Below are 21631 nucleotides of genomic sequence, written 5' to 3'. Positions count from 1 at the left end.
CTTACAACATAGTTGAAAAAATACTAAACTCCAGGGACAAAGGTATTTTTAGAAAATATAAAAAATAACAGTTAATTCAACAAATACTTACTAGATGTCTTTTAAGTGACAAAACTGTTGGGGCACTTGTGATACATTAGTGAACCAATCAGAAAATGGCCCCATCTATATTTCAGCAATAGAGAGAAAAATAGCAAAAAAGAGAGAGAAAAAAGAAATAACTTTTATAGTCTAATAGAAGGTGATAAAAGCTATGGAAAAGTATAAAGGTACAGAAACATGAAGTGAATTATGAGTGCTGGTTAGGGAGCAGAGGGCTGGGTTGAAATTTTAAATAGGGTGGTCAAGACAAGTCTCACTGAGAAAATGAAGTGCCCATGAACCAAGACATGTAGCGGGTGAGGTTGTTTCCCATGTAAATATCTGGGAAAAGGGCATTCCAGGGAGAAAGAACTGCCAGTATAAAGGCATCAGGTGGGAATGTGCATGGAATGTATGAGGAATGGCAGGGAGATCTGTATGAATGGAGTGATCCAGGTGGAGACAACTAGGAAGAGAAATCAGAGAGGTCAGCAGGATCCAGACCTGTAAGTGCCTTGGAGACCCTTGTAAGAACTTTGTCTTTTGGTTGCAAGGAAACCAGAAGTTTTAAAAAGAAATTGCTTTGGCAATTTGGTGGTGAATCACAATTGGATGGACATGGAAGAAGCAGAAATCTGTTATTAGAAGGAGGTGGTAAAAGTGGTCATTCTCTGGGTATACATATGTTGAACTTAAAGCTTGGAGAATTTGCTGAGTGATTAGCTACGCAGTACGAGAAAAAGAAAGAAGAAAGAGCTCAAGTTGATTTTAAGTTTTCTGGTCTATTGAAGGCTCTTGGTGGAGCAGATTAAGAATAAACAAAAAGATAATTATAGATTCACATGCAGCAAGCCAAGGTGATGACATAACTCAAATGTGAGTTATTCATTATGCCCACCAATTTTGGGCATAATGGAAAGAATAAGAGTAATCTAAAAGATTCATTTAAAGTGAGAAAACTTTCCTTTCAGTCCTGACTCTAACACTCAACAACTGAATGAAATTGATGAAATGACCTCACCTCACTATCCCCATATTTGCTCACTAGGGAAAGGGAGGGAACACCTGCCAGACTACCTCTCAGGATTGTTGGGAATGTAAACAACAACAAGAGCAAGAATAAACAGAAAGATGAAGGAAAAGCAAAGGTAGATCAGAGGTGATTAGGATTGAACTGACTCTGGAAGTCAACTCTAGAAAGAAACAAAAGCATCTTATCTGAAGTTATCAAGACTGTTGGTTCATCGAGAAATAGAGAGCTCAGCACCCTCAAGACAGCCCATTCCGTGACTGTACTGCTGGAATTGGAATCAAGTTCTTCAGTAAATCAACGGAATTCTGCTTACATATGATTTCTGTTTCTGCATTTAGTTTTGTTTTAATATCTACACCAAGTTTAATCACCTTTGTCTGACAAACACACAAATCTTTAGGAACAGACAGCATATTCACTCCATCTTTTCTTTAGGAAATTTCCACACCTGCTTTCCTCAGATGTCCCTCATTTTCTCACTTCTCAATTCTCTGTCACTCTTGAATTCATTTTCTGCTCACAGGATTTTTAGCAGTCTTATTAAGGTGGATTCAACATTATTATTATTTTGGTAGTCCTGACACTCTACTAGTATATAGCTTAACCAGAGTTAAAAAAAAAAAACCTCTTATGTCCTTTAAATTTTTTATTTAAAATATTTACTGCTATTAAACTAGGTCATATGAGGTTATACTGTATTAAACTTTGCAGTTGACTTTTTACTTCAAATGCAGAATTTTACATTTCATACTATTCAATTTGCAATACTTTGTCATTACTTTAACATTTGTGTGCCTTTTACTGTATCAAAGTATTAACTCTCACTCTGCTTTGTGATGCCACTGCCTTGCAATGACAACCACTTTAAAGTGGAAAGTTGACTGGCATATAGAGGCTTACAATTCAGAAAAAAATTAAAACATAAAATTAAATTATACAATGTTAATATGATAATTTACTATGCAGTTCATGATATAGCAATATATTGCATGTTATTCTCAACCTACTCTTTATATTTTGTGAACTGAATAGTTTACCAACAGGTGGAATTACTGAATATGTGTGAGTAATGGTTAGGTAACCGATGAGTCATTGCTATTTGCTGATATTCCTATTCTGCTCTATCAATAGTCATTATATTTTTGCATATTTATTTACAGTCTGAGGCTATGTAGAGAAAACTCTGTGGCTTTATTTATTAAATAAAACAAAATATGGGTGGGATAAAAGTCTAGTTAATGGGTGATTTTTTTTTAACATGATTAAGGCAAAAAAAACAGCTGCTCAGAAAAAGTTGAAATTGCTATATTAAGTAGAGGATAAAAATGTATAAAGAAAAATAGCATACTTCTTGCTTTGTCAAATTAAAATAAACCCCAAAAATACAGGCATAAACCATCTTTATGCAGGAAAACATACTTATTTATTGCTTCTTAGCAAGGACAATAGCATTCCTCATGGCAAAATACTGTACCTCTGCTATTAAACTCATAAGAAGACATTAAAATTACTGAGTATTATTAAAATTTATCATACTTTTAGAAATAAAATATAATTATAAACTAAAGTATAAATAAGATCAATTGAACAAAAGTGATAACCTAGGAGAAAAAAATGAAATATAATGAATGAGTCCACCCAAAATCCTAGCCTAATAAAAGAAAATGAATACTTATGTTTAATGACAGTGCTCAAGTTGAAGTGCCTTTTATTTCTATTTTGATTGTGTAAGATGTTACTGTATAAGGTGCAAATAAAGTCACAACTTGTCAAGCTCTCTTATTACCTTGTGCAGCTGACTATCTACAGAGAGGTTCAAAGAGGTTCACTTACCTAGTGACTGATGATATCTATGGGGCGATATCTTACTCCTTTGCCTTCGCCATTAGCTTTCCATTAGGTCAATGTGAATGATGATTAAAATGTGCTAGGTTCTTTGTTGACTGCTGAATAGAGTACCTCTCAACAGTTTTCATAACTAAAAGACAGTATTTCTGGAACATCCTTTGTTTACCAGAAAATTTGTTCTTTGTGAAAGCATTTTTGAATGAAAATATGTTTGTTGTTTTCAAGTAAAGCCAATCATGTATGGAAAGTGTGTAAAATCAACTGAAGTACCTGTAACTACAATTTATATTTCTTTTATGAACTTCAGGCAAAAAAATTCAAAATTGTAAGATGTGATGAGTTGCATTAAAAAGATAACCTTATCTGTCAACTGTTCTGAAATAACCACTTCAAAGAAGTAACTCTGAAACCACCAATATTGCATCTTTTATCCTTTCTGCAGCAGTGTATACTAAACCAGTTCTCATTATCCGTTTACTTAGTTGCTAAGAAGTCTTCACAAGTCACCTCTTTCCAACGTTCCCTTTTGTTATTCTCAAGGAGTTATAGGGAAGCAGAGCAGAGCACATGAGGCATTCTAAGTAGAATAAGGAGTTTTCCCTGTCCATTCTCAAGTGAAGAAAAGAATGAAGTGAGCTTCACCCAAAGTTGTATGATGTTAACTACTCCATACTTTGGACAAACAGTTCTTTGCTTTGAATTGGGAAACTTTTAAGCACACGCCTTGTGTTGGCATTTATGAGGGTCCAAGATGTTAACCCCTCCCACAAGTTGTGCTATGTAAGTATGTTTGCTTTCCTAAATTAGAACTCAGCATCTTGAAGACATGTAGAGTAAGAAACCTAAGAATACTGAGTCTCAGGAATACTTTTGTCCATAGAAACCATGGGAAACATCGTGACTGTAGCTGTGTGAATGAGAGATTAAATATGAAGTCTTAACCATGAATAGAAACACTCTCCCTGGGCTTGGATCAAAAGACGGTGCTTTTTCTTGGTCTACTTTCCTGTCTGGATTCTGTGTGTGATTTTACTAATAAGTACTTTGGGGATGGGGGAGGGTGGGGACTTGTAGGAAAATAAAATGTGACTCATTAACTATACTCCTCAAATAGGAAAGCCATTAGATGGTCTGTGATACATCATGCAGTAAATTAAAGAATGCAATGGAAACATGGCCCATCTCATTTTATGACCCATCCCGTCATAGGCGTGATTAAATCAGTGAACTGCATTTAGAATCAAAGGGTAGGAAGGGACACTGAATGACTGTCAAATAAAATGGTGAGGAGTCACCACGGTTGTTGCTGCCCTTTGTGTGAATTTGAGGCACCTCTTTTGGGAGGATGCAGCCCTGCTGGGATACATGGCTCATCGATGCCAGACATTCTTATTCAGCAGATGTTGAGTACACAGAATCTGAAATTTTAGTCGAGAGCACAGGTTATTCTGAGATAAGTACTTAATAATCCATAAGTTCTCCTCCAGCATTCATGTTTCTATTAAAAGGTGAGAGAGAATGAGAAAAAGTAGATAATAGTATAAGAGGATAATAAACACTGAACATTTGAAGGTCAAAGAGCAAAAAGGCCACATATGATTTCTGAAATTGTAAAGGGTGTCATTGAAGAGCAGAGAAGCATATCACACAGGGGTCAACTGCATTCCCCATGAAGGAAGGACACGGGTGGAAGATCAAAGGTAGAAATCCTGGAGTATCCTCTAAAAGTGTAAATTACCCAGTTTGATTAAAAAACGCATGTCAGATTATATAGAAGACCAGAGGGAGATGAGTCTAGAAATTCAGCGAAGACACTGAATTCCAGGCTAAGCTGTTGGTTTATTCTTTATTCCATTGACTATAGAGGGTTTTGGGAGACTTTAAGGAGGGAAGTGACACAAACATAACTGAGCCTTAAAATGATTCATCTTGGTTCAGGAGAGGAGATAACCTAAGAACATTTTGCAGTCTTACAGGGGAAATGTAATGAAGATCAAGCTTCAACGGGTAGCAGGAGGAAGTGAGGGAAGGAATAGACATACCAGGTGTCAGGCACAGGACTTTATGGATGATTAAATTCAGGGCATGAAGGACAAGAAGGACCCGAGATGACTGAGAATCAAACTTACAGGATATGGAGAATTATATTATTATTCAATAATAGAAATAGGGAGATAGGGATTAAGAAATCGGTCTGGGAGAAATGATGAGACTGATTTTACGGTAACTCTCAGTTATAATCTAAAGAAGGCAAAAGGAACTTTCCTAAGCAGCTTTGAGGTTAAGAGTTGAGGCTCTGGACAGACTGCCTGCATTCAAACGCAGGCTCCATGACCTGCCAGTAACGTGACCCTGGGGAAATGATTAGCTTGTCTGTGCTTCTCTTGTGTCTTCTTTAAGATTGGGGAAATGATAGTAACTGCTTCATGTTTGTTTTAACGTGCTTTTTGAATCTTAAATGGATTAATGCATGTTAAGTGCTTTGAATGCCACCCAGCTCATAGTAAGCCCTCAATAAATGTCTGCTGTTATTATTGCCATTATTGACAGCTGGCATTTAACCATCTTTTCCATGAACATATCTTATCTTAAATCTAACTTACTTCTCTTTTACCAAATCTACACTATTTATCCTCTGCAAAAATGGAAAAGGTTTGCTCATATTTCTCTCTGATAGAGCCCTGAATATAAATTAATTTATTCTCTATGCCTCCTGTTATATTTCTACTTTTTAATAAACTCTGCGACTTTCTTCCTCATACACAAAACTAATCTAATAGAATGCATTTCCCCAAAATTATCCACATAACTACTAATGCTTATTGCTCAAAATTTTTGTCTCAAAGCTTTGTAATATACTGCCTTATTTTACTTGAATAAATAATGCCTTTGCTGCAAAAGCTATTTCTGTACAAATCATGTTTAGTAAAAATTCTACTAAAATAAAGAGATTTTTCTAGAAAATGAGAATTAGAAGTGGCATAGATCACTTATGCATACACACTGATTGCATTAGAGGAAGAAAAATTATTCATGTTCTATATCCCTATAAAAACTAGGTGTTTGTCTTAAGCATAATTTGTGCTGTGATCCCATTGGTTTTTATGTGTCCACAGATCCCTCTTCATAATCAATGAGATGTCACAACTCAAAATCACAAAACTAATCCACATCTTCTATTGTACTTTTTCAATGAAATCTGGGCCCTTCATCCCTCTTGATCCCCACACAGAGTTTCTATTGATGTTGCTAAGAGATGTGCACATGAATCAAGCCTACTAAACGACACATAATAACTAGGAGACTGAATTGCTCCAAGGATTAGCAATGGGCTCCTGACCTAGAGGTCAACAATTTGAATCCAGACTCATAGTAGCTAAAAATTGCTACAATCTGTTGTCCAATTGACAGCCATTGAAAGGAGACCTACAGTCCCTGTAGAATTCCAAGTTAACAGGTGCCATAGCGTAGAATCCCCAAAGGAATGGCCAAGTTAAAAGGTCAAAGATTAAATTGGTGTGGAAATCTAGCTACTTCTGATCAGTGGAGGAACGCTCTGCCGTACCTACTAGTGTGCTGACCTTATGATATATCCTTTCTATTTTGTACATACGAGAGACCTCTGCATTCTGTGACAGTGTCAGCAGAACAGCATAGCAAAGCAACTTAGAAAATTAAACTTTGCGTATGCTGAAAAATGTTTGTTTTCCTCTGCATTTATATAAATTTTATTTTAAATTCAACTCCTGCAATAGGATTATATCCACAGAATTTACATTGATGTACAAAAATCAAAGCTGTTTCTTTACACGCATATACACATACACGCACACGCACACAACAATGAAATGATGAAAAGAAGATCCCTCACAGATTAAAATTAAATTGATGCCAGCTCTGTTAATGAGTACGTTCACTGTTGTTATCTTTTCCTACTGAGGCTATCATAAGGGTTTCCTTCACAGATGAGAATCTCACTTTTTATCTCTTAAGAAATATCTCTTAAGAAATATCTCAGCTATTTTTATAGTGTTGCATTCATAAGGAATAACAATTATTGAGCATTCGTTATATTATAAATAGGATAAATACTTTTAAGCATTCATTGAAAGCTTTACCTACTCATGTGTTGATAGGGTGTCATCAGATCAAATTTCCCATAGTAATAGAGAAAAATAAGCCCGTATCACTCATCTTTGAAAGTAAGGATATTTGCAGGGTGTTTGTAAGTTTCTTGTGTAACCTTAACTTTTAATAAACGTGACATATTCACAGTAAGAAGAAAACGGCAAAAATATGTTATTGTTCTTTAAGATAAGATGATTTGGAGGAAATTCAAGCCAAGATTATACACATAAATCAGGAAATTACTCAAGTGCAACTGGAGAGTATTTTCAAACTGTTAGAATATAAATGGCATTATGTATCACAAGAAATCAAGAAATTTTTAGCTTTTAGTTTTGTCCTGTACATACCTAAGATTATTTCACAGCAAACATTTCTGAACAACTTTGAAGCATTTTTAAATCATCCTTGGGACCCTAAATTTATAAGCAAACTATTTTTTTAAGTGGTCTCTCTCCGTTTCACATTTTTTTTAAAAAAAGAAAGAATGCAAATATAAATTAACTGTTTTAAAATCATCCATATTTATATTTATTATCAAAATTTAGAATGCATCATATATCTGAAATTACTCAAGTAGTAATGTGAGAAAGCTGCCAGCATCCTGAGCATATGATGACCTGATGAAACATTTTCTCTATGATAGTGGTGAAAGAAATAAGAAAAAAACTTTTTAAAATGTGACGTTTGAAAATTTAAGTTTGGTTATATTTCTGACTCTACTCCATTTTGATTACTTCTCAAATCACATTAGAAATGACCCACTTTACTTTTTTACAGTGTTCTAAATCATCATTGCTTGGCTGACATAAAAACTCTTTGCTTTCCATGTCTCTTAATAAGATGATTTATTTATAGAAAGACCAGGAAGATAAGCCTGCAGGCGCTGTTACCCCATGCTTTATAAGTGGTTTGCAAAAGGTCAGATGCCATTGACCTTTTAGATGACTGGAGTAGTTGATTTCACAAAAAGGCCACTTTTCTATCCCTGATTGAATTTGAGATTGCCTTTCTCAACTAAAACAATATGAATGAATGGCTATTAATACGTCCCATAACTTGCCGCTTTTAACATCTAGAAATTTTAAAAATCTTTAGCCCTAATATTAGCATTTCTCCTCCTGGAGCTGAGTAATTTTTTCCGATGGAGATGAGTCACTTGCAAATACAAGTAAATTCTTTATTTCTATTTTAAAAAAACATAAATTCAATAGTAGCATCAGATGCTTAAGTACTTTCAGACTTGTTATTTTATTCATTCTCTTTGTTTGCTTGTTCTTTTAACCTATACGCTGCCTCACTTCAAAAGGTTTTAAGGTGAATTACAGAAACATATAAAATATAATAAGACAAATAGTACAAATCCAAAAGACAGATAAAAATTTCAAATAGTAAAACTAAGCAAGCAGAGATGGCAAAATTATATCCGTATCAGTTATGAAAGGGTCAGTGTATATATAATAACATATATGTATGTGTTTGTGTGCACACATGTGTATATACACACATACATGCACACACACACACAGTTGACTCAACGAAATCGAGGATTTCCCAGCTCTCAGCTCTGACACACTAATCTGCTGGGCCCATTTTAATGGGACATTAAGTGATGAAATTGGTGACGTTCTCAACAATATCACAATGCTAAAGTCAATCACAACATCAGAAAGAGTTTCTTTACTACATCCTTGAAGACAAGGTGAAGGTATACTTACTTAGCTCAGTTTGCTCAAATCAACTCTTCAGAGGATGAAAAGAATTGTCCCAGCAAACAATTTATTCATGATCCGCTGGATAAATGTTTAAAATCTAGACTGATGATTCTTAAAGTTTAGTGTGCTTAAGACTGAGCTGAATTGGTGGTTAAAATACGCAACGTTGGGTGTCACTTGCAGAGATTCTAAGTAGGTGAAGAACAGAGGATGGACCCCTCACGTTTAACAAGTACCACTCAAGATTCTGACGAAGGTGTTTTGAGGACCATCTTTGAAGAAAAACTGAGTAGACTAATGGAAATGATGTTTGCAAACCTGCCACCTAGTCTTCCAGAATATTGTTTTTAACAATTCACATCTTGAAAAAAATTGGATAGCAGAGTTTTCAAGCTGCATCCTGAGAAAGGAGGACTTCAAACATTAATGGAAGGTGGATCCATTAATATCTTCGTTATGTTCTTCTAATAGGAGAACAACAATCCTAATCAGGGAATATGATGGTCCCACTTATCCTGCTCAGCCATATCTGGAATACTAGTTTTACATTTTTGGTGCCACGTTTATAAAACATATTGATAATTCATTTTCAATATACTCCATAAATATTTTTTGTCCAACACAGCATTACTATGGCCCTGTGCATATTTCTGGAATTCAGAACATGTCCACAGGGAAAAACTAGAGGGATTGAGTATGGAATGTGCCACTTGAAGTACATATAAAAAAGTGGAGCTTTCTCGCCAGAACCATGAGCTCTGGAGCCAGACTCACTGAATTCAAATCATGGTTCTGCCACTTCCTAGTTATATGGGCTACCTATGTAACCTCTGTGCTTCAGTTTCCCCATTGTTAAAATGAGCGGGATATTAGTACCCACCTCATACTGTTTGCTTGGGGAAAACGTATTTTATATAAGTAAGGCACTTAGAATATTACTTGGAATATATTATGTATTTAATTAAATTTATCTATTATCTTTTAAAAGCTTGACAAAAGTCATCACTAGACTATCACCTTAAAAAGTCTGATAAGGTAAAATTATATTTACGGTTCATTTTAGGAACTATCCTGAAAAGTTTAGTATGAATTTGGCTTCTCAATTTAGAATAAGATTTATAGAGACTATTATGGACCAGATGGTATATATCTGGCTACTTTTCACTTTGAGAACTTTAATAGGTGTCCATTCATTCTTACCTTGGGTCAGCATTTGCCACTTATCTGATGTCTTGTACCATTGTAGGAGCAATAATAACAATGAACAAGTCAGAGTTCTGCCATTAATTAGCTTCAGCCTACAGTTTTGAAGGTTAAAATGACAAGGAAATGCAGTGTTATTTAGCAAGGCGGTTCTTGCTACAATAGATGTGAGCACAGGGGAGTAAAGGGGCATATGAGGTCATAAAAGGCCAGCTCTAGTCACGGGGTAGGTGGGGCTGGGACAGTCAGACAAAGCCCATTGAAGAAATGATCCCATGTGAAAACTAGAGGGGGATCAGAAGTGAATCTGTTGAAATGTGGGACAAGGCCTCCTAAGCAGTCACAGAGTGAGGAAGACCATGGCACATTTGAGTGTGACAAGAACAGAGTATGCAAGATGGGGAATATAGAAAGATGGTGATGAAATTTAGACAGGAGCTCAGATCATAAAGAGTCTTGCAAATCCTGCCATTAAGTGTATAGTGTCAAGAACTTGTTTACAAAATTTCAGCCTGAGGGAGTTTTCTAATCCACAAAATATGACAAGATTATCATAACACCGAAAGTAATTAGAAAACCAACATGAGTGAAGGACTTGAGCATTGGGATCAGACATCACTAAGTTTGAGTCCAGATTGTCACTTCTAAGTTATGTGGTTTAGTTGACTCATTAAAAAATGTACTGAGTACCTATTATATGCAAGGCACTGTGCTAGGTTCTGATGAAAAAATGTTAAATGGAAGAAAGTTAAGGAAGAGGAACAGGAGGAGGAGGACTGAGAGAAGAAAAGGAAAGAAAACAAGCTCTGCTCTAGTAGAGTTTACAGTTAAATGGCCATCATTACTTCATCAATCTATTACCCTAGTGAATATATAATTGCAAGTGACACATGACACACTGGGAAGGAAAGAAACGAATAGCAAAAGAATTAGGAAAATCTATCCAGATGAAGGGACACTTCAGCAGAAATCTGAAGGATGACTAAAAATCAACGTTGCTAACACAGGCATGGCATGATGTTGTGCTACATAATGAGTAATTTGAAACAAATGAAAATGCTTTCCAGCTGAATTTCTAAACATTTTTTTATTACACAAATAATAATTATTCATTGTTTTAATCTCTCAAACAATGTACAAAAGGATAAGGAAGAAATTATATATCATCCAACATTGAAATTCTCTACAGAGGTCATATTTTAATAAGTATATACTTTCTTTAATATATTTCTTGACTAAATTATTGATAACTCTGAAGAGTCTTGGATTTTCACTCTGCAAACAAGCTCATAATTTAACCTGCTACAGTAAAACATGAATCTCCCAGGTCAGAGACAAAGGACTTACTGCTATTCATGGCTCAGTAAGTAGCATGAGCATGTTGTTGGTTGGTGTCAGTTCCCTGTTCCCAAAGTCCCATGGGGATAATGTAGTTGGGCCATAATAGAGTTCCATGTATGCAGTGGGTTGCCTTCTAGGAGAAGAACACTGAGCTTGGGGGATTCATCAGTTTTCTAGCGAGCAGGAGCAAGTCTACCCTGTTCAAAAAGATAATGTCACTGCGTATCTCAAGATTGCTCACTGCAAACACAGCCTTAGAGATGGCCTGGTAAGGAGAAGTCAAGGCTTTCCATTCTTGGCATCCCCAGTAAAAACATGTCAGGATGCCAGGATTCATGGCAGGTTGCTGAGCTCAACATGAATATCATGGAGATACAAAAAAGGCTAAATAGGCCGGGATCATACATACCTTTTATTACTCAGCTCCTTGAAGAAAAAAACAATAGAAAATTGACAATGTTTTGGTCATTGAATTGTTTATATTGAAACATATTTGATTAGTAGTAATATGAATACACTTCTAATTTTTTATTCTGAACTTAGAACATAGACTGTATTTGGAGGCGAGGCAGACTGCAATCAGTCTAAGGGTAGTCAGTTATTCATCATTATCTAATATAATATGGGAAGTATTAAATATTATAATAATAAAAACATACAAACATACTATTGTAGGTTGAATTATATCCTCCAAAAAGATATACAAAATCCTAACCCCCAGTACCTGTGAATGTGACCTTATTTGGAAACAGCTTTTTTCCATATGTAATTAGTTAAGGTCATACTGGATTAGCGTAGACCCCTAAGTCCACTGACTGGTGTCTTTATGAGAAAGCCATGTGGAAACACAGAGACACAGATTCAGGGAGAACACCACGTGAAGACAGAGGCAGAGATTAGAGTGATGCATCTACAAGCCAAGGAATGCCAAGGATTGCCAGCTATACCCATCAGGAGCTATGAAGAGGCAAGCAAGGACTCTCCTCTCAAGCCTTCAGAGAACCCTGGCTCTGCCAACAACCTGATCTCAAACTGCTAGCCTCCAGAACTGTGAGAGAAGCAATTTCTGCTCTTCTAAGCCACCAAGTTTGTAGTAGTTTATTACAGCAGCCCTAGGAAATGAATACACACTCAAGCAAGATCTTTTTCTTCCACTCCAGTTATCAAATATATGTATATACATCTATTATACATAATACATATATATATATATATATGTATCAATACACAGGCACAAAAAAAATGATGTCTGTCTTCATTTGGTTCCCTCCAAAGATGATACTGAGGCAAGGATTTTGGTGCGAGTAGTTTATTTGAGAGATGATCCCAGGAAGCATGGTGAAGGAATGGAGAAGTGAAACAGAGAACACAGGAAAGCAAAAAAAGCAGAGGAAAATGAACAGGTCATTGCTAGAGGTATCCTGGAGTTAATCCCACCTGCAATCCTTTGAGAGACTGTTTGAAACACAACTCCACGCTGGACCACCAAGAGGTGAGAAAATAAGATATTTATCCACCCGTTCCTGTCTCTCATTTGTTGATGGTGATACTGCAGGCATTAACTCATTGGCATTTCGGCTCTAGACTGATGCCCTTAGGCAGAGAGGCAGCCTGCTTGAGAAAGGAAGCCAGGACCTGTAAGGGAACTGCACAATGAAGCTGCAAGTGGCCTTCACGCGGAGCTGAGAGGATACAAGCAGAGCACTGAGAACATCTATACTTTTCATTAAAAAAAAAAAAAATCATTCTTTATTATTACTGAGAGCCAAGGCAAAGGTCTCCAATAAAGTTAACCTTGCCCATTGTTGGTAATAATAAATTGTACTGAAACTTGCTAACTTAGTGACTAACTTTCAAAAATCTCATGGAACTAATACTTCTTAAGATCATTCCATGTTGGAGAGTATTTAGAGGTCTTTACAGTAAAAACTATTTTATTTAGAAGAACATGTTCTTAAATAATCATGTGAAGACAATAAGTGTTGTATATCACAATGCACATTTCTATGTTTCAGTACAGGGGGCAAATCAAGTCCATGACTGGTGATTCCTAGGGACATTTCACCCTTCCTAGTACTTAAATAACAAGATATGCATGGAAATGGGCTTTCCTTTCCTTCTGCTACACGTTTTAGTACAAGGGTTTGTTTTAATCTGGTTAGGAGCTGAGCTGTGTTTGTGATTTATTGTTGCTATGGATACTCTCAGTGAAGCAAAGACTGCAAATTCCAGGAGATGCTGCTTGTGTCTGCGGTGGCGAATGGTTTGACAGAACAACGTCTTTTTGATTACGAGTTTTACAGCCTCCCTTTGTGCTGTGAAAAAGTGCAGGTTTCTTTTCAGCCATTTGTTCCTCAACTGGCCCTCTCCCAGCAGTATCCTGCTAGGACTTGTTATTTGTATCTTCTTAGCTTGTGGGTGGGTGTAAGAGGGTGCTGTCTCTGTTCTTCTGATTAAGGCTCTGCTTTGGGCATGCACTGTGTCCCCAGCCTTGGGGATGTGGCCTTCTCCAATCTCCTGCTCTTCTCAAGGCTGCCTTTGGGGCTCAGTACTTAACTCTGCCCCTCTCCCAGAACTGTCGTTTATTCTTTCCCTTTCCAGCTGCAAAGAGCATTCACCACTGCCTAAGGATAAGCAGTTTTGCCCTTTTCCTCCCAACCTCCCACAGATCAAGGCTTTTGTCCACAATGGATACACACAAAGGGGGAAAGAGAGGATCCAGGAGGGTAGAGTGTCTCATCCCTCACACATGGCTTCCCTTTCCCTACCCTAGAGCTGCAGCATAACGGACACTTCTCACGGGTTTCTTTGATCTTACCTGCGAAAGCCTACTAGAGTTTGTGGAGAAAGACCACTCCTGAGTGTATTGGACTCCCCAGATTTCTCTTACCATAGGGATTTTACACTTTTCCTACAGTCCACACTCAACCTTTGCCAATTTGTCAGCTGTTGTAGCTGAACACTTGTCGCTGGCATTCTGTTGCATCTACAATAGGTGGACACACATTCCAGTCTCCTCTCTCCCTAGAAGCACTGCGTCTCTGAGACTTTCTTCCTATTTGTTTTCTCTACAGTCTCAGCTCTCTGAAAAAATCATGAATTTGATCTTAGTCTGGCTTTTTATAAGAATAGAAACTATGTTCCTTCCAGCTTTCTATATCCCAGGATAAAGAAGTCAGAAACCCTGAACTCCATTTTAACATATTCTATAATTGCCTTTTGATTTGTATTAGACTGTCAGTTATAAAACGTCCTAATGCCCCCCTCACCACAATCATACATTTTAAAAGTGAGTTAATGTGAAACAAACACATTAACATAAGAATTTCATTAATGGATAACTGTTGCATTCTATCAACTTATTATTTTGCAAATTAATATTACAAATCTTATTTCAAACCTATTTAACCCTAAAATTTCCTCTAGGGTATAAAATTTCAGTAGTATTTTTGATAAACCATGATCAATGCCTTCTAGTTAAATCCATCACATCCCCCTACACTTTGTCTAGGAGCTAAGGAGATAACAGTCATCCATCTACAGACCTTGATATGTCAACTTCCCCTACAAATAGATTCTTAGGAATCTGGAAATGGAAAGAAAAAAGAAATACTTAGCTTAATATTCACATGATAGGTCTTACAAGAGCACTATAATTGTATGTTAATAATGCTGTGAAATTTACTTTCTGCGGTAACACATTTTACTCACATGCCCTGACACAGCCACACAGCAGTGCCACCACTGTTCATATGACTAATACACAAATGTTATGAATGTATCTTTCTCCATCAAGGATTCTAGTGGCCCTCAAAATACATTTGACCTTTCTAAACGCATGCACAAGTATGGAAGAATTCTATGACTTAAAAGTGTGATGGCAGGAGGCCAAGGTTTAGCATGAGAGGAGGAAGATATCCCAAATAGATGTTTTTAACACAAGGATCAGACAGTCGACATGAGCTCCACAGCATAAGTTGGCAAAGTCCCCCTTATGATCTCCAAATCTTCCCCATTTGTCCCAAATAAGTATTAACAATAGGATTTTATAAAAAGCTGTAAAAACTAAAAATCCAATAACAGTCACTATTATTCTTTATTATTAATATCAAGGATATACATTGCTCTTGCTTAGAATCTAAAAGTTCACAGGAAAAGCTCTGTTTTAAAGTTCAATAATATATTATTAAGTTACTATCATTTACCTATTCCAAAAAAATCTTGTCAATTGCCACTTTAAAATTTTAATATCAATTTGCTTTTGACTTTAACAACATTATTTCTTTGTTGTTATTAAGAAAGAAATATCAGAATCAATATTTGATGTAGCCCTATAATCTTTTCAAAAATTCCTAAAGCAAGTATTTTTTATTATCATTTGGGGAAATTCAAACCAAATATAACTAATTCTAGATTTTTAAAACTATTTTTACTGGTTAGTAACAGACTTTACATCACAATAGGTACAGGATGTGTAGATAATGTTTTCAACCACAATTGAGCATGAAATAATAGAGTGTGATGACAAAACAAAAACTCCGATTTTTAAAAATATTTTACTGTATGATATCTGTGTAAACTATTAAGCTTGCATAGGAGAGATGTGCTCAAGCCCCAGTATTTGATGAGTTATTCTCCTAAACATGAAAAACCTAATTATTGTCTGGCATAAGCTTCTTCCATTATTAGTTAGCCAATTTTTATAATATAAATTTTATTTTCCAGAAATATGAAATTTTTTCTTTTTAATTCATTTTCTCTAACTTTCATTGTGCCACAATAGTGATTTATAAAATAACAGCTAAACTTCAAATAGCAGTATTGACAGATAATATTGTGCATATTTAAAATATTGATTTGTTCTCAGCAAAATTAAAGTAGACACAAATCAAGAAAAATGTTATGATTTCTACCCAATTGACAAATAAAAGATCTCCTAGGAAATTCAGCATTACTCTAAATCAAGAGCCAGAATTAAATGTAGACCCTATAACTCTATTTGATCCATAATGCTCATTTTATCTTTATTTGGAAACTTGATCAAGGAAGAGATAGCTACTGTCCAAATGTCCTTTTTATTTATAATTGTTTGTGATTTTATATAAGAAAACAGTGAAAAAACATCTGCCTGAGCATCATAACTTGTAAGTTTAGCCACTATCTTAGAGAGAAAAGTCCACATTCCTTCCCCGGGGCCCTTTGAAGGAGCTCACTCGCTGCCATTCCCACAAGTGGCTTTATGCTGACCTTTCAGTAGTCAGAAAAGAAAGCATAAAAACGTTTATCGTTTTTAATTTCAGAAAGATCTCCTTGTAGATACCTATTAAAACGATTGGTGTAGTTCAGATTTCAAGATACTACACACACACAGTTGCCATCATTCTAGAGGTCTTTGAGAGGTTATCATGTAGGAAATAATTTGCTTAATTTCATGGTCTATTTTTTAAACAATTGAAGCAATATACTTTCAAACTATATTAATTAATTAATTACTTTAAAAGATATTAGCAAAGGTCCTAGTATGTGTTATCCCTATGTGCTAGGGTAATGCAAAAGTACAGTGAAACACATACTGCTCTCTCATAAGTGTAAAGGGACAAGTAAATAGAGCAAGTACCTAGGGTAGCAATATACAAGTCAGAATGCACCGTGTGCAGTAAAAGAGGTACAGATGGTAATGATGGTTCTCAAAACGAAGTAATCACTACCACTTTGGAGATCAGAGAATGTATCATGACTGAGATAGCGTTTGAATTGTGTTTTAACATCTTTGTAGAATTTTGACAAGTAGAATTAGTAAGAGTTCCACTACAGGAAGAAGAAACAAGATGCACAAAGCCAATTAGCTAGGCAAAACAAACAGACAGCGTGGTTTCAGAGGTTAGTTGAGTTTGGTTGGAGCAAACAAAAGTTTGAAACGATTTAATGGGAAATGAAGCTGACTGAGCATAGAGATGAATGAGAATAATGCCACTACTGTTACCTGAATCAGGCCATTAGCATCTTTAGTTTGTAGTATTGCAAAAATGCCTAAATTTCTCTCTTTCCAATGTTATTTCTTTACAATCTCTTCACATTTTCACCAAAAGGATAATTCTAAATTACAAAGATAGTCATGTCTTGGGTTATTTATTATTTGATTTACACTCCTAATGAATAAGTCTACTGCTGTAGTATAGCTTGCAAGACCCTTCATAACCTGAGACCCTACAATCTGCCTAGCTTCCTGCTTATTCTTTCCTAACCGAAAGCTACCTTGATGCTCTACTTGCCAAGTGATATATCTCAAAGCTACTTTCAGTTTCCCTAAAATGGCAGTTGGCACACTTTATAATAATCTTTTTCTTTGGTTGTCTAACACCCTGGACCATGTGCTCCACAAAGATTAGGATCATCTCCCTTCATCACTCTTTTATCCTTAATATCTTGCATTGTGACCAGCATATATTAGGCACATGTATATGTCAGTATAAAATAGTTAATGAGTCATTCCTTTTTTTTATGCTAAGTCTGAACTCTGGTGTATTTTTTCTATTTTCAGCACATCTCAGCTCAGATTGGCCAATTTCACATGCTCAATAGCCACAGTGGGACAGTGCCCGTCTAGAAAAAGAAAGAACAAGCAACAAGATGTTGTCTCTCTATCTGTAGCAAGGTGCTAGAAACTTACCAGGTGATAGAAATCTTCAGATTTTAAAGAAAACAAATGGCCCCAAATCTTCAATAACTTTACTTTTTGATAAACATTTTTTTAATATTATGTGGCTTAACGTATTAGGCAAAATTCCTGAGCCCTAATAACATGGCCTGTTTCTGAAAAATATCACTAGTTCAATGATCTTGGCTCAGACAAGATGGTAGATGATGTGCACACAGAGATCACTCAATATTTAATTTCCTACCAGTAACTCCTAAAACTTTCCTGGGTGCCATTGACTCTCTTTTAAAAGGAGATCAATTTCGAAAGCACTTCTTTCTACCTCTGGAATGCCTTTCTCAGACAGTATCACTCAGCAAATAGTTAGTTTGAGGATAGCCTTAAGAGAAAGCATTGAAAGAAATCTAGAATGGTGGAAGATTTGTGACATTATCCCTCTTTTACTCGAAGTCTGAAAATAAGGAACCTTTTGATTGAAAGTGATCTCTCAAACATGCAGCTTCAGTTCTGTGCTATAAGGAAAGGACCTATGCTCAAATTCGTTTGTGTTCAAAATTTCCTCCTTCACTGGCTTAGGGATGAGTCTAAACTCATTATTTAAACTTAAGGAATTTCATTCTCTAAATCCTTCTGAAGACAGGATTTTCAACAAGATTTCTTATTTCAATAACCTCAGGAAACTATTATAATACTTTCTTAGAATAATATTGGTTGGTATCACTTAATTTGTCAATTAACACACCTTCAGGAATTGCACAGAGTACTGTCATATGCTGAGACAAGGAATACAGGAAAAAGACATCCTGTGATTGTCATTGGAGTAGGACACCTTACTGTAGATCCATTGTTAGCTGGATCAGGAGTCAGCAAACTTCTCTAAAGAGCCCTGAGGCTTTGTAGGTCAAGAAGCAAAATCAAGGATATGTACGTACTTATAGAACAAGAAATAAAACAAAGTTTCACAATGGTTTTTTTTGGAGGAAATTCAAAATATAATTGAGTAAAATTTTTTTTTTTTTTAAGATTTTATTTTTTTCCTTTTTTTCTCCTCAAAGCCCCCTGGGTACATAGTTGTATATTCTTTGTTGTGGGTCCTTCTAGTTGTGGCATGTGGGACGCTGCCTCAGCGTGGTTTGATGAGCAGTACCATGTCCGCGCCCAGGATTCGAACCAACGAAACACTGGGCCGCCTGCAGCGGAGCGCGCGAACTTAACCACTCGGCCACGGGGCCAGCCCCTTGAGTAAAATTTTTTTGTAAAATAAGTCTATTAACAGGAAGAATAGAATTGTTTTTTAGGGGGATAAAATTTCACTTAGCTGGGATTCAAAGTTGGTGTTCCCTTTAATCAAACCATCACAAACATTCATTTGTAAAAAGCATTCTTAGCTCACTGCTGTACAAAGCAGGTGGTCCTCCAGATTTGACCTGCATGCCATAGTTTGCCAATCTGCAAACCAGAGGAAAGCTAGAGGCACCTAGATTCCTCTATGTGTGTGCACAAGCATGTTTGTGTGCATGTGAAGCCAGCAGTTGACGTGAAATCACTAAATGAGTGTGGAAAACAATTTTGGTCTATTTCACTCTAGTCCTCTCTTTTAAAGAGCTGTATTAGTTTTCTGTTATTTCTGTAATAAATTACCACAAACGTAGTAGTTTAAAACAACACAAATTTATTACCATACAGTTCTGAAGGGTGGAAGTCCAAAAGTAGTCTTGATAGGGCTAAAGTCAAGGTGTCAGAAGGGCCAGTTCCTTCTGGAGGCTCTGAGGGGAGAATGTGGTTCCTTGCCTTTTTCAGTTTCTAGAAGCTGCTGCATTCCCTGATGCATGACCCCTTCCTCACATTGCTCCAACTTCTTTCATCCATCATTACATCTCCTATTACTAACTGATTGTTCTGTCTACCTCTTATAAGGACTCTTGTGATTACATCAGGCTCATCTGGATAATCTAGGATAATCTCCTTATTTCATGATCCCTAATTTACAGATCCTCATATCTGCAAAATCTCTTTTACCATGCAAAGTCACATATTTACAGTTTCTGGGGGTTAGAATCTGGATATCTTTGGGGGCCATTTTTCAGCCCACCGCAGTAACTTTCCGTATTTTATGCAATGTGCTGGGTGCTTTACGCCTAGTGGATTTCACTGGCTTTCCTAGGCCAGTTGAAAGATTCCTCAAATTCAATAAAGACTTAAATCTTTCTCTCTTTTAATGTATACGAGCAGTTTGCAAAATGGTAATGTTCTGTTCAGTACTGTATTCCTGAGTACCTAGGAGTCCCATGTGCATTTTCTTATTTAACTATCATAATAACCCAGTGAGGTATGTTTTAGACCCTCATTTTACTTTCATATGGCTGTTCCACATCAGCTGACTACAGCTACTAAATCTGTTTGAATAGCAGAGTATAACTGCAGTCCTCCTGACACGTCCTTGAAAGCACACCTCTCTTCTGAAATAATCCCAGCTGGAAAAACACGTTTCAAAAATCAATGAAGAATGAATTTTATTGTTTCTTCCAAAATCAAATGCAAGAAATCAAGCATATGAAAATCATATTCTTCTCTCATCTTCCGAATGTAGATTAAGAAATGTTTATAGAAATAATTATGTAGAGAATGAACGAAGAATTTTAAATTAATTAAACATAATCAGGTAGACTCACCTACCGCAGGTAGACAGGAAAGAGATAATTTCAGTAGATTAATGCATGATATTTGGAAAACTCTAAAGGGATTTTTTTTTTATGGATTGATTAGCACTTACTTTTAAAATAGAGAAACATATTCAAATTTGCATCATAAATTCCATCCATGTATTATATAGCTACATAAGAAAAGCATTTATTCTATGGAACAGGGATTATTAGGCATTAATTCAATAAAGATAGGAGTTCAAGAACTGTGAACTTTAAAATGTTAGTTTATTGCATAGTTGAGATTATTTTGTATGCATGAAATTTAATATGAATCAAACACATTAACCTTTGAGAAATAAACTATTTCAAAAATCCTGTGCTATGTAAAAAAGTAGAGTTTTTAAAGAATATAGAAAAAGCTGTGGTTTAATCTATGGCCAGTGGCTGGATGCCTGAGCAGGTGATCATTTGAACACCTCTCATCAGCACTTCACTAAATGTTCAGATGAATTGTTTAATTTAGCAAATCTGTCGTATCTTGTGAATACAAAGTTAGAATATGTGAAAATTTTGACAGAAATGTGTTTTATTACAGTTAGAAGAAACCCTTGGAACATTTAGTCCACAAAGGAGAATAATCCATTTCATTTCCATGTCATTTTTCCTGAAAGAGACATAGGTCATATTTCCCTTCTGTTCACTTTGCTGCCTAATAAAGTGGGAAGCAGGGAGCTTCCCGAAGCAGATTCACCAACTAAGGATACGAAGAGGTTATGTGGTGTCCTGAAGGTGAGACAGATCTGTGAGACCAGCCCTGATGAAAAGCGCACGGAGGACATTTTAGGAATGAATTGCTCAATGCATGATGTATCATGCAAGTAAATGACAGTGACATTTAGCATCCATAATCTAAATTAAAAAAATGGTGTTTGAGAGATTAGAAATGGCCACGTTTTTCAAAAGACTTCATTTTAGACATATA

General features: G+C 36.0%; 1 long non-coding RNA gene across 4 annotated transcripts in view; it reads right to left on the bottom strand.

The window, feature by feature from the left end:
- LOC139076402 (uncharacterized) overlaps positions 1 to 10160 on the bottom strand; it is a 104313-nt gene extending 94153 nt beyond the window's left edge. For all 4 annotated transcript variants that reach the window (XR_011527977.1, XR_011527975.1, XR_011527978.1 and 1 more), the window contains exon 1: positions 10003 to 10160. This is a non-coding gene — a long non-coding RNA (uncharacterized lncRNA). The remainder of the gene's footprint in view (positions 1 to 10002) is intronic.
- Between the last annotated feature and the right edge of the window lie 11471 nt (positions 10161 to 21631).

Source organism: Equus przewalskii, chromosome 16 (genome assembly GCF_037783145.1).
Source record: "Equus przewalskii isolate Varuska chromosome 16, EquPr2, whole genome shotgun sequence".
In the NCBI taxonomy this organism is placed as follows: domain Eukaryota; kingdom Metazoa; phylum Chordata; class Mammalia; order Perissodactyla; family Equidae; genus Equus; species Equus przewalskii.
Note: the sequence above shows the minus strand (reverse complement) of the source record. Positions and strands in the feature narration are given on the sequence as shown.